The sequence below is a fragment of the Sciurus vulgaris genome (genome assembly GCF_902686455.1).
Source record: "Sciurus vulgaris genome assembly, chromosome: 17".
Lineage (NCBI taxonomy): Eukaryota > Metazoa > Chordata > Mammalia > Rodentia > Sciuridae > Sciurus > Sciurus vulgaris.
This window is the reverse complement of record NC_136478.1, coordinates 8,797,378-8,811,289: the sequence shown is the minus strand read 5'-3', so window position 1 is coordinate 8,811,289 and position 13,912 is coordinate 8,797,378. Positions and strand designations below refer to the sequence as shown.

Genomic DNA, 13,912 nt, shown 5'->3' with positions numbered 1-13,912 from the left:
TGCCGCCTTGCAGACCTAAAGAATTGCCACCTTGGCCTAACGTAATTTTGGTAACTCCGTCTGCTCCTGCCTCGGGTGGAAATAATTCAGATTTCACTCTCCATTTTCTTTAATGGGCTAAACAGCCACTTTGTAATACCTGTGTTTTATGAGACATAATTCTGGATATTGTTTCTGCAGCCTTTTGAGAAGACAGACCTGAGAAAGCCCAGCCATTTAACTGGAGCAATTTTAAAGTTATTTGTAAAATGATATGCTGTCTTTTTTGACCCAGTTACTTTATAAAGCCACATTCCCTGGCAAACATTAGCACAACTTCTCCGTGTGTGGGCTAAATAAATATTCGGGCAACACTGATTGAGCTCTGCCTTGGGTAAATAATTCTCTTTCCACACATTTCCTAGTTTATAATGAGGAGTTTTCTTTGTGGTCTGACCGAACGTAGCATTCCATTGAAGATGGGATGTAAATCCTTGACTGAGGGTCATGTGGAACCAGGGTTCAGGGAGCTTATTAAAAATATGGGGGCCGGCAGGGTGGCTTTCCCCAGACACCCTCTCCCGACTCTGCTCCCATCTGGGACGCATGGGTGCTGGGGGACAGGAGCGTGCAGGGGCACAGACATGCCCAGGAGGACTGGGGAGGTGGAAGCTTGCCCTTGGCCCTGGCCTCACCCCTGCCCATGTCTCATCTTTTCCTGCAACCATAGGATTCGCCCTTGCAATTTAAGTTTTGGAAGAACCCATGCTGGACCCTGTCCAGGCTCTGCAGATGGATTAGCTTGCACGTGGTGGAAGGGATCCAGGCTGTTTGGAACATAGCCTGGCACCCCAGTTTTCTGCCTGTGCAGTGGTGGGCAGGTAACTTAATCCCCTGAAACCTGCAGGCCCTCATGGGTGAGGGGGCGGCCATCCCAGGGTCTTCCCAGTGGAGTGCAGCAAGAGAGCCTTGGAGGATTATGGAACTCAGTGCAGGTAGCATGCTTGCCTAGTACACTTGCCTAGCATCTGGACTATGAGGAAGGGGTCCCCGGTTACTGGGTAGATGGTGACCAGTTGTCCTTTATGGCATTTTGTGTGCTTCAATGTCGAGACTTCTCAGTCCTTCTTACTTCCGTTAATGAAGAAATGGAGTCTCTGCACATTTGGCCCCACGTCTAAGCTGCTAAGTCTCCAGGATAGGATGCTGTCTCCAACCCCGCCTTCTTTTGAAGGCCCTGAACTCCTGGCCACATGGCATCGGCCCTGGGGAATGTTCCCTTCTTCAGACACATCAGCTCTGTGGACGGGTGAGTTTCCTGCTCTTGCCCTCTGCAGGAGCCAGAGGACCTCTCTGGAGAGGTTTAAGTGTGAAGCTCAATAGGAAAATCCTGGAGAAGCTCGTTCCTTGTACTGGGCCTCCTGGGCCTTTTCAGGGCTTAGCACCCCACTTGCAGGTACAGATTGGTGCGGACAGAAGTGGTGGGCAGGGAAGCACAGGTCTCAGCCAGGAAGTTAGCTCAGGATCCCCTTTGACTTTCAAGACCCCCCTTTTCCCCTTTATTTCCCCCTCTAAGTGTCCACATAGAGGCAAAGGGGAGCCTTTTCCTTCACTTGGAGTTTCATTTCTTTTTATGATGAGTAGTTTCCCATGTAAAGTACGAACACGATCATAAAAATGAAAACTGCACAAAAATTGAAAAAGAGGAAAAAATAACCCACCCTGAGTCTGTGTCTGCCCTTGGCACTCTGTCAGATTCTTCTAGGCCTTTTGCAGGCACAGGGGGTTTGCTTTGTGCGTCGTAATTGCAGTTTACACTTGTACCCCCTTCCCATCTCCTCCCGACCCGCGTCCTCTGGGATAGGTACCTCACGGAGGGAGGCAGGATGCCACGCTTTTGCTTCCAGTTCACGACCACTCCCCAGCTTGGTGGCAAACCTTCCAGACCTGTCACGGTTCAATCTGGCATTCTCCTGCTACGGGCGCTTTTAGGTTGTCACTCTTTTCAATTGTCAATTGCTGTGGGATAGATGTGCCAGTAGAATTTCTAGGTCAGAGACTCCAGAGCCTGAGAACTGTGCATCCTGAAATCCACCGGGCAGCGGAGAGCACCGGGGAGCCTACTGGAGGGCCAGGCCCAGAGCAGGGATGAGGCGGCCTTCCGGTTGGAAATGAGGAGATGAGAAGTTACTGTAGAGGGGCCAAAGAACACGCTTGTTTTATTTTAGAAGTCAAACGAATGACGCTTCACTAATGTACATGTTTTTAAAAACAAGTGGGAATCGAGGGGGTTTTTGTCACCCCATAGAGCACTGTGGCTTGGACTCGGTCCTGAGGCTCCTGAAACAAGTTCCAAATTTGGATGCTTCCTAAGTTAGCTCCCGCAGTGCAGCGGGGACCGTGCTGTTCTTCCACAGTGGCTGAGTCCCAAGTGCCAGGATGCTCCAAGAGGCTCCTAGCTCATAATTAACCTTCTTCAAATACGAGGGAAGAAAGGCAGGGAAAGGTCTGTGTTCCGGAAGGGGGAACAAAGAAGAGACTTTCCTTTCCATATTAAGAAACACCCAAGAACACGAAGCCGTACCACAGACATCTCATTCTCCCTGAGCTGGAGGGCTGCACACCAGGCGCTGCCGTCCAGGCCTGCCTGCTCTTGCTCCTTTCTGACCGGCTCCTCCCCAACACCCTTCCTTATCACGGCTCCTTTGGAGCATCTGTGCATCCCACTCAAGTCTCTCCTCCAAGACCAGATTTTTCCTGTTGCCCCTAAGATCTTGCATTTGTATGGTAGGACCACTCAATGGCACATTTTGTAATTAGTGAAATTAAATAAAACCCAGTGAAATCGTGTACCCTGAAACCAGACAGCTGTGACTGGGCGCAACCTGATAGAGTCCCGTTCTCGGGGTCACTGCTGCCCTCACACACACTCACCTCCCAACAGCCTGCCCTTGCACTGAGAGTGTAACACCACCCTGTTTCCAAAAGTTCCTGTTCTGCTAATTTATTCTTTAAACAAGAGGGGGATCCGTATGGGCCCCTCATAAAGCAGTTCACAGGAAGCCCGAAGCATCCTTTAGTGCCATCTTTCGCTGATGCTTGGAAAGGCTCCATCAATCACTGCTGCTCATGAAGAGCTGGTTTTTATGTCAGTTAAACCATCTTCCATCAAGTTGGTGAAGCAGAGTCAGGGAACAAGATGGATAGCAGTGTGGCGTGGAAAGGGCTTTGCTTTTAAATGCCCATGTTGATTTCTTAATATTTTCCACTTCCTCTTCCGAAGCCAGTTCCTCTCTGACCATCACTCACGAGTCTGTTCTTTTAACCTTGTTCAGGGGTGGTGGGGAGGGATGGGTGCCAGCCCGTAAGTGCGAGCCATTGATCAGCTGACGAGGGGTATTCATTATCTGTCCCCAGCTCCTGAGAAAGGCATATAAATCCTAAGGACCTCAGAGTGGCGTTTGTAGCCACAGGAACGTGAGAGGTCCCGTTTCCAGTCAGTCCGAGATATTGCTCTGTGAGTTTGAGTCTTACGGGAGGATGCGTTATTCTTTCACAGAAAGAACTACACGGCATTTCTTTAAAGATGGGTTTCATGTGTGTCAGTGCCAAAGCATTTACTGCCCAGAAATCAACAGGACTTCTGCCCTTCCCCAGCCCTCTTTGATCAGGTTTAGTCCTTCAGAAAATATTTGGTGAGTGAGCACAGAGTGTCAAACCCTGGGACATGGAGGGGGCCGAGGAGCCAGCCTGGGATCCCTGGGAAGAGGGCTGTGTTTTCGTTCTCGTCCATTGTTTGTAAGTGTGTGAGCACAGGAAGATAAAAGGCTGCCGACCTTGGGTCAGTGTTGTCAACGTTTTGAAATTCTCTGGACAGTGTGTCTATTATTGCTGGCCCCCAGGGGACTTGGCTTCCATGGCCCACTGCACTCTTTTTTATGCCATGGGTGCAGAAGTTCCACGGGAACGCTGGGGGAGTCAGGTTGGCAAGGCTGCAGACCTAGGCCCGAAGGAGGCAGTGGAACGGGAGGTGACCTGGGAGTGCAGCCCATGACGCCACCCAGCATCTCTGCTGCATTGGTGCAAACCCTCAGTTTTCCTGGCCCTCATGGTGCTCTCTGGCGCTCAATTCCTGCACCCCTGGCCACGGTCCAGTTCCTGGGTCAGCTAGGGATGCACTTCCGGTCCACATGGTGCTAATCTACGTGCTGCTCCACCCACCCTTACCTCCCGCCCACCCATGCTCCTCCGTACCCGCAGGCATTGATGTGGGGCTCTTGCCTCACTCAAAACTTGGGGCAAGAGGACACAGCAGAGACCCAGTTGCAGAAGGAGCTGGGTCCATTCCTGGCGTCAGTAAGGAGGGGATTGAAGTGCGTCTCCTGTGCCTTGACTACGTGAGGTAACGTCTGGATGAAGCGCAGGCCTTGGCTGGGGTGGCCTGGGCTCTGGGCCTCACCAACATGCAGTGCTTAGCAGGAGGTCTTCCGATGCCCCGTTTGACAGATGAGAAACCTCGGAGTGGTCGGGCGCCTTTCCTAAGTGGCGGTGGTGGTGGGGTCGTTGTGGACTTGTCCCCAGAGCTCTGGGCAAAGGTGCAGAGCTGTGGTGCCCCCCAGGTCCTCTCTGTTCCTCCGGAGCTGACTCCTCCTCCGCCATGCCAGGTGCCCCTGGGTGTCGTCCACGTTGTGTATCTTAGCTCTCAGTGCTGGTGGCCGCCTCCACCATAGCCCACAGTGCCCCATGAGCAATTCGCTTCTGTAGTTCAGATGTAAGTCTGGAGTCCTCTCAATCCCCTTAGTGTTTTGCGTGTGACCCAGAGACCAAGCACGTTCTCAGAAGCCTGGTCAGAGCTGTACAACTGTGGTCACCTCAGCTAGCTTCAGATGCTGGCGAGGAGGCTTTGCCTGCGGTTGTGTGGGGAGATCAGAGTGTGCAGAACATTTTTGCATGAACTCAGATGTACTGAAACCATCATGTCAACATTTGGGACTTGATCCTCTATTTATATGGCCCTTTTCTTCCAGGAATCTTAAACTGCACACTGGAACGCGGTCTTGGTGAACATTTCACAAACATTTAACAGCAGAGAAGGTCGCAGGGTGGGCCAGGGACCCTATGGGGAGAAAGGGCACTCGACGGGGAAATGGGAGGAAGGGGCCAGTGCCACAGACCCTGGGATTCAGAAAGTAATAAAGCCGTGCAGTGACCAGAGGACTGAGGCCAGGTCCCCAGTGAGCAGAGCAGCTGAGCACGGAATTGTTCAGACCTGCTTCAGACCTGTGTTCTTCATCACACCTTCACCTGCAGGACAGACCTGGCCTTCCACACGCCACCCCAGTCCCTGACTCTGACGTGGCTGCTTTCTGCCCCTCTCAAAGATCACTTTCTCCATCCATAAAATAGTATTCTCTAATGCACAGGGCCGTGCGGGGATTAAATGAGAAAGCGTGTACACTGCGCTCAGTACGGGGCCAGGCATGTTAGGGAGAGCCCCCTGATCTCCAGTGTCAAGGCCGTGGCCTTATTTCTGAAGCCTGTGTGTCTGGATGTGATTCTCTGCTCCATTCTCACTGTGCAGCTTTGGGTAAATGACTTAAACTTGTGCCTTGAGCTCCTCCTCTGCCATAGGGGGATAACATCGGGCAACTTTTGGTTGACAAGATTAAATGAGATCGTCCACATCACTGCCTGGCTGGTTGGCGGAATGAGCTATAGGACTTGCTTGCTGGGTGCCTGTGCTGTGCCCAGCAGGGAGGAGGTGCAGAGATGGCGACTGAGGAGGGGAGGTTCAGATGGGGCCGTAACGGGGGGCAGCGTTGAACAGTTTGGGCCCCTGACCTCGGGTGTGGCTGTGCCGCGTGTTTTAAGAAGGAGGCTGCTTGTGTCCTTTGCCAGGTTTCCCTTCTGAGGCCTGATTTCATCATGCTTCATAGTATATTCTTTTGGGGCTTTGAAAATGGAATTTGCTCAATAAATGCTACTTCATGTCCTAAAGGGAAGCCGCTGGCCTCCTCTGTTCCCTCTGCTGGGGCAGATTCTCAGGCCCCAGCCTTGCTCCTCTGCAGCCCCGGTCCTCTGGCGTCACCTGCTCACTGCAGTGCTGCCTGGTGGCTTCATCGGGCACAGGGCCTCTCCGTTGCTCTTCTCCCATCCAGCTGCGTGGCAACAGTTAACAGGTGAGGTACTGCAGGTCCGTCAGATCTGCCTCGTGGCTGCGGAACTCGTCCACCAATCTGTTCTAAAAGCCACCTAAAGAACATTCACTCACTGAGCCCTGAGATCTTGGAACACGCCGTGTCCTTGGCCGCATCCTTGTTGGGTGGCTTGTCTAGCAGATGACAGGCATGGCGCAGAGGTGGACATCAGAAATCTGCTGTTAAAGGATTAGTCGGTCTCCATCTCCCCGCCGGCCCTTGGTCTTTCCCTGACAAGGTTTATGAAGAAGTTGGAAAGTAATGGCCAAGTGAAAGTTTTGGGTTGTATGTGGATTGCCTTTATCCACGCTCTCTCTCCTCCCATTAACATGGTTAATTAAGAGCTGTCAATATGTCTTTGCTGGGGTATTTGATGATTTTTTTTTTTTTTTTTTTTAGCAGGGAAGATTAGAATGAAGTCTTCAGATCTGGCAAGTGTCTCGGGACTTGTAGTGTAAATTGCAGGTTAAGCCCTGGTTTTGATCTCGGGGACAGGAGCAAGCACCATTTCATTGACATGTCATCAGCTGGGATGTGAGGAGCGCACAGAGGTGCCTTTGGGGAGGAGGGGCTGCTGCTGTCGTCTCAGCGCTGAGAGGGCTGAGGGCACCTGAGCGCACAGGTGCACACGGAGCAGATCGCCATCAGGGTCTGGCCTGGGAGCCCCACAAACCTCTCCCTCTGCCTTAGTTTAAAAAAAAAAAAAGTCTCCATGTGTGCATGCCCATTAATATTTGTGTGTCTGTTTTTGTCATTGGAGGGGAGTGTGTGTGTGTGAACAAGTAACAATCGGGAGTTCAAACTGACAGAGGTTAGCTCTGCAAACTCCTTGATTTATGTGGGTGTGCACACACACAACCTCCACCTCCACCTGAACACAACCCCTCCTCAGTCGCCCGACCTTCCCGGACAGTCCTGCTCCGTCAGAGGGCGAGGCCTCTGCCCTGCTGCGTTTCTTGTGGCATTTGTGTTGACAGTGGTGTTCATTTCCTTGTACTTGAAGGCTCTCAAGTTCAGGAACAGCAAGTAGTTCTGCCTTGCACCCGCCAGGAGAGCTGGACTCACTAGGTTTCGTTATTTTGTCCAGATAACACAATACATATTCACAACGGCAAGCTTTGTTTTATTTATGGGGTTATGACAAATCACCAAGAACAACCCAAAAAGGGCCACTTGGACCAACATCCTCATTTCTCCTTTTGCTTCACGGATGAATTATGCATGCGTTACAAACGGCACGAGGAGGAAAGGTCGGTTTAGACGACTCCGACTGCAGAATTACGCCATTTGTTTAAACAACATTTATTATTGATTGCTCAGCACAGGGCTGATAGAAACCCAGATAGTGCCAGGAATCTGATCTGTGTACGGAGGCCCTTTACAGATGGCAGACCGTTCCTCCGTCGAGATCCGAGTTGTGGTTGAACTTCTCCAGCCCTGTTTTGGAAGAGAGCAAAGCTGAGCTCAGCACCTATTGCTCCTGTCTTTTTTAATCCCTGCAAGATTCCTACCATCTCCCCTTGTCAGAGGAGGTGGAAAGTTGGGTTTAGATGAACTGAGTTCTTGGCATAAGGTCATACGTCCTCTCCTCTGTCTGTCCCGTGGCACTGTCGGCATGTCTGAAACCAGAAATTCATTGTTAACAGTGATGATGATGATGGTCCTAATACATACGTGCTCCCTTTTGGCGAGGCTCCATCCTGAATGCCGCGTATGTGTTTTGACTTTCATTCTTTGCAGGAGCTCTACGAGTAGCTCCTGTTATGTCCATTTCACAGCTGAGGAAACTGAGGCAGAGACGGTTAAATGCCATGTTCAGGATTACAGGGTTCATGCATGACAGAGCTGGGTTGGCTGTTGGCTCCTGTTCTGTACCTGCTAAACACCTGGGCTCTGGGTCAGGCATGTCCTCAGGACCCAGGGATGCTGCGTGCCCTGGCATGTTTGGGCAACAGTGGTTCCCTGGCTGGGTCCCACGAACCTTCTACAGATTCCCCGAGAGCCAGAAAAATCAGGTGCTTCCCTTCACAGTCTTGGAATGGTGTCATAAACAGCCACAGAGCAACCCTGGCTGCGTGACTTCTGCTCTCATGGAATTTAAGGAATAAAACTCAAGAGACTGCTGTGGGGGTGGGGGTGGCAGGAGGCACAGACTGCAGTGTGCGCCCTGCCACCGCCTTGCCTGCCCCGGGACAGCTGCACAGGCGTCCCCCTGGGCGACTGAGGAGATGTTCTGTGCAGGCAGAGGTGTGTGTCTGTGTCTGGCCCAGGTTGTACTTTCAGGTAAGCTTGCTCTTGGGAGATCTCGGGTAATGACTTAAAGAAACACCTCACATGCAGAACTCTCCTCTTGATTGATCGTTACTCCGCTGCCCCTGAGAAACCTTTTTGTCATCTTGCACAGGGGTTGACATTGTCTTTCTCTAGCATCCCTCTGGGCAGCTGTCCAGCATCCCTGTCTGTGCGCCTCTGGGGAAGCAAAGGTACCCTCTGTTCCTCTCCCCTTTTTCCTCAGCCCCAGTGAGGGTACTGAGGGTCCTGCCTGCCCTGCCCTCCCTGCCCTGCCATGGCCACCTCTCAGCCTACCTAGTACCAGGGCCCACAGAGGCAACTCCAAAGAGGCTCCCTTTGCGAGTGCCGTTCAGACATGTCTCCAGCAGGGCCCAGAACGTTCCCTGGGCCTCCTGCAGGTTCTTCCTGTACCTCGCCTCTGCACCAGGCCCACACGCTGTTATTTTTGCAAGCCTTTCCTAAGAACTCTGATTTCTTAACTGTTTAACCTTTGCCGTAACCAATAAGGGCACCGCTGTCCCGGCACATGCAGGTCCCCGCCCGCCCTACCTTCTGGTCTCTGGCTTTATGAGCCTGCAGAACAGTTCCCAGGTTTCCTTATTTGCAAAACAGTGGGCAAGAACAGCAACTTTTTAGAAGCGGGAAAAAGAAAGAGATGAATAAACCAAAAAGGTTTAAAAATTTGAAAGACATAAACTATGTTACCAAGAGAAAAGAAGGTAAATTCTTTGCAGTGAATTAGGCTTTGTGGTCACTTTTCTCTTTCCTACTTAGGGGAAAGACAAGTCATGGGTCCGAGTGGACAGTGTTCTTGGGAGGAGGGGAGGCAGAGAAAAGTACCTTCCTGGGCTCCGGGGACCTGATTTAGGAACAGAGTGCAGCTCACCCACCTAAGACAACATGCTAGAAACTTAGAGTGTCACACTTCCCAAGCGCGGTGACTAAGGGCAATAGCCACCAGTCACTGGGCGGCCCTGGTAGCCAGGCGTTTCTCTAGCCCCCAGGACTCTGTTAGCCATGATACCACCAGTTATTGGTGAAGAGTTCTGCTTCCTCAGATGAGGTTTGAACATCAGAGAAGCACTCCGAGGCAAGCATACAGAGCACGTTTTATTTAAAGGTAGCGACAGACTCCTCCTGGGAGGGAAGAGGGGCGTGGCTGGTCTTCTGGTATACCGAGAGGTGAGAGTGTCCTGCCCCTTTTATGGACCAAAATTTCCTTTATTCTCCGGCTCTCTTCCCTCTTCTCTCTCTCCTTCCTGCCTCGTGGCTAGGCCCAGGAGATGCCGGTGGGATGGCCAAAAGGTGGGCAGCAGATGGGCAGGGGGAGGGCCACGTGGAGTGGTGCAGGCAGCAGCCGCCTCGGGGGCATCAACACCTCCCTGCCTGCACCCTTTGAGAGGGTAGTACAGGCAAGTGATCCTGGTGATCCAAGGGCTGTGGGGTCACAGTCCACTCTCCCAGGGGCTTCTCCAGCTTCCGGGGACCACACTGGCCTCCATTTTCTCAGTCCCACCCGATGACCTGTCCTACACTGACTGCCTGCTTACCGTAGTTCCGTGGTGTTCTGTCATCCTGTTCTTTGGGTGGAGAAGTCAGAGTTCAGAGAGGAGAGTCACTGCGTCCAGGCCACAGCATTACTGTCGCGGTGGGAGCACAGTTTACATTCCCAGCCCCATGGCTTCTCCACCTCTCCTCAGGCTCCATGCTCCCCCAGAACGGGCCAGCAAAGCACTGGGGGTGTCCGTCCCGCTCAGCTCTGGTTTTAAGCCTGCTGGCCATTGCCCCTCACCCTGTCCTCCCGACCCTGCTTTCTGGCTTCTCCCATCCTTGCACTTGACTCTTGCTAGGATCTTTCTTTTCATCTTTTTTCCCCTCTCTCATAAACTAGGCAGCTCCATCAGGCAGAGAAACGCACTGGATGTGGACGCAGAAGACTCAGCCTTGTGGCCCTCCTGGGCTATTGGATGACCTTCCCTTTGCCTCAGTCTTTGCGTTGCCTAAGTGGGGGGAACAGTGCCTCCTTGATAAGGTGGTTGCTGGCTAGGATGGGGTTCACATTTCATTTGCATTCATAGAATACTTGTTGAATGAATGAATGACGAGTTCCCAAGTATAAACAGGGAGCAGAGCAGCGAGTGGTAGATTGAGTGGTTCAGGCGCCTGTCCTTGGAGTCCCGTAGGCTGCCATCTGTGATTGTGTACCAGTGAACGGCTCCAGCACTTTGTGTAAATGGTTTTGACCCACTGAGATGTTCAGGCTACAGCTCGAACAACCATACAGGACAAACCTGGGTTTGGACAGTCTGATTTAAAAAGAAATTAGATGCCTCTAGATGCTTTTGCCAAGGAAGTCTACTCTTTTGTAGCATTTTTGGCTTTGGACTTGAGGCTGTGTCTTTTGTATCTCTCAGCAATCCAGAGGAATGCCAACCCCATGAACTTCTTAAATACACACAGGGTCCTGGACTGGGGTCTTCATCTGACAGCTGGATTGTTTAAAGAAGGATTTTTGTGATTCTTTTCTGCTGACACCCTGGCTGTCATCTGTTGTTTTCCTAATCTCCCGGTAAACATTTGGAAAGTGAAGGTTTAGGAGTGATATTTCTCTTACAGTGGAAGGGTAAATAAAGCCACCAGATTTCATGAGTTTTCCTCCAGCTCTGCCCAGATGCTGCTTCAGGCCTGCACAGCGATTGAAATATTTGCAACCTGTAGAGCAGCTGGGTGTTTATTTGGCAGCAGTCAGTATTGATGGCTCTGGGGGATGCCATTTGACAGTCAGGGACTGAAGGGAGGCAGTGCAGACTCCTCAGCCAGCCGGGAAGCGGGTTGAGTAACACAGGACACTTGGGTATGTCTCAGGAGATATGAACCAGGGGAAAGCTCATTCCTGCTGGAGAGGCTGCAGGTGCTCAGCAGGAGGCACTGTGCTGGCCCCCCTCCCCGCTGTAGCCAAGCAGTTAAGACCTTGGAATGGAATGTGGGGTTCCCAGGGAGGTGCTTTCTCACCAGCCTGTCTTGGGAGCCTTTGTGATGAGATCAGAGAGCCCTTATTCTTCTGGAAGGATTCTGAAACCTTGTCACTCATGCTCTGCTTCCAGAGCAAAGGTGACCTGGGGATGCCGGGGCCTTTGGTGTTCTCAGGCTTGGCATTTGTTCTTGCAGCCCCTTTCTTGGAGGTGGCCTGGGACAGACAGGTGCTGTGTGCCATAGCATCTGTTTTTCTTGGGGTACTGGCGGTTGAAGCCAGGGCTCCATGCACGTTAGGCAAGTGCCATGGGCCACATCCCCAGCCCTTGTGCCACTGTTTTTTCTTTCTTGAAATAGGAGCTGAGCATATTTCTACTATTTTCTAAATTCTCCAACAAAATCAGAAGCAATGCATATTAAACAAACTTCATTTCCTAGAAAAAGAATGTTATGTGAATGCAGTTTGTCCTGCCATACAGTTAGGAGGTGGGAAGGTCCTTGGGTAGCAGTTAGAGATTCTGACTTTTCCATGAGTAGAATGTTCTCCATGTAATTAAGAAGATTACTTTGGAGGTGTGGCTTGTGATGTTTGATAATGTCTCCTATACTAATCGGTAAACCATTGATGCACCTTTGCTAATGATGTCCAAAGGAAGTTTTGAAAATTGTTAGCCGCCTGTACAGCAGGAACCTAGTCATACCACAGCATGAACAAGAGCTAGCGGAATGTTCCCCTGTTAATTTAATAGACCAGTAAATTCTACCATTTATTGTTAGCTCTTCATTTTCTGGGATTAAAGAAGTATTAAAAACAGGCCAGATAATCGAAATATAGTTTCCCTGGAAGGTTGGACTTGGTGTGCTCTTTTTTGGTATCAGCACGTCACAGATGGTGTGAGAACAAGGTGTCTGCAGCCAGGATCTGGCTTTTTGGGAAGGGAGATGACCGCTCCCCTGGACTTCCCGGACTGCCTGGAAGGTGAGTGACCAGCCCAGGTGTTTGGCAGTCCTGCTAGGGAAGAAAACGTGCTGGGTGTTCATCTGAGGGAAGCGGACTGCCGACCCAGCCCAGCCCACCCCGAGCATCAGGCCCGTGCCCTGGCCATGGTCCACGTGACCTTCTTATTCCAAAGCGGCTCCTACTGAAAAGTTTACAGGGTAAAGGAAACATTTACAGAACAGTTAAGACCAGTCAGAACATGACCACCTGCCTCATTATCACACTCCACAAATCTCCGCTTTACAGAGTTCACTTCCCTGTCTGGTCCCACTGAGTGTTTGGCCTGCGAAGACTGTTCCTGGTGCTCACATGTGGAAAGAGGCCACTTCTCGTTCTTTACCTCAAACGTGCCAAAAATAAGAATCTTTAAGAACTCATAAAGTAATTTAGCACCACATTAATAATGGAAGCACAATTTTGAATGATGTCTGTGTGTGTGAGTTAGTAATGGAGTTCTTTCTAGCCATCTGTCCACATGTTTAATCTGCTTAATAAATACATAGCTCCTGCAAATCAACAAGTTAAAATACAAAGCAAAAAGCTACAGTGGGTACAATTCTAAAAAGTCATAGAAAAGAAAATTAAGTAATTGGAAGATTTTAGGTTTTATTAGCAGAGAAGAAACAATTTAGAATTGGAACTTTATTCTGCTTTTATAGATGCAAAATTAACAAAGACTAAAACCGCTAAGGCACCTTGGAACTGTAGAAGTGAGCATGCACTCTGGGCTGGAGGGACAATTTAGTACTGAAGTACTTAGGTATGATTGTAGATCTCTATCAGAAGTTCTAAAAATGTGTTTTACTCAGGATTTTTCTATCTAGGACAATACCTTAAAGGCATAGAACAACTGAAAATATTTAATCATTAAGTTATGATGACCTGAGGCGTGAACTCCAATGTAGTTTGCAAAGAAGTGACCCAGAGTGATTGTAAGAAACCCTACATTTAAATTATTTTTGTGTATTTTCAGGTTGTTTCCTTTTAAAAGCATTCAGTTGTTAAAAAAAAAAAAAAAAAAGATGAACAGCTTACTTATTTGACATCATGGATTTAAAAAGTCTTGTATGTACATATATAATATATGTAATAGTTATTCACTAAAATTTACCTGAAAACCTTAAGTAATGAAAGAATATCAACATTTGTATTAATCAGTTACTTTCTTGGTTTAAATCAATAATATAAAATGAAATAAAATTATTGATGTTTGAAATTTAATCCTTGGACATTTAAATCGCAGCACTTTTGTTATTGTTGTTGTTATTGGGGGTTGAACCCAGATGTATTTTACCACCAAGCCAAGTCCCCAGCCCTTTTTATTTTGAGATAGGGCCTCACTAAGTTGCTGAAGCTGGCCTTGAACTTGACAATCCTCCTGCCTCAGCCTCCCTAGTCTCTGGGATTATTACTATGCCTGGATACTGATTATATTACTTTTTAAAATAACAACGAAACAATGCGAAATTCT

General features: G+C 49.8%; 1 protein-coding gene across 4 annotated transcripts in view; it reads left to right on the top strand.

Moving 5' to 3' along the window:
* Positions 1–13,912, top strand: part of WWOX (WW domain containing oxidoreductase) — a 910,606-nt gene that overhangs the window by 118,407 nt on the left and 778,287 nt on the right. The window lies entirely within an intron of this gene.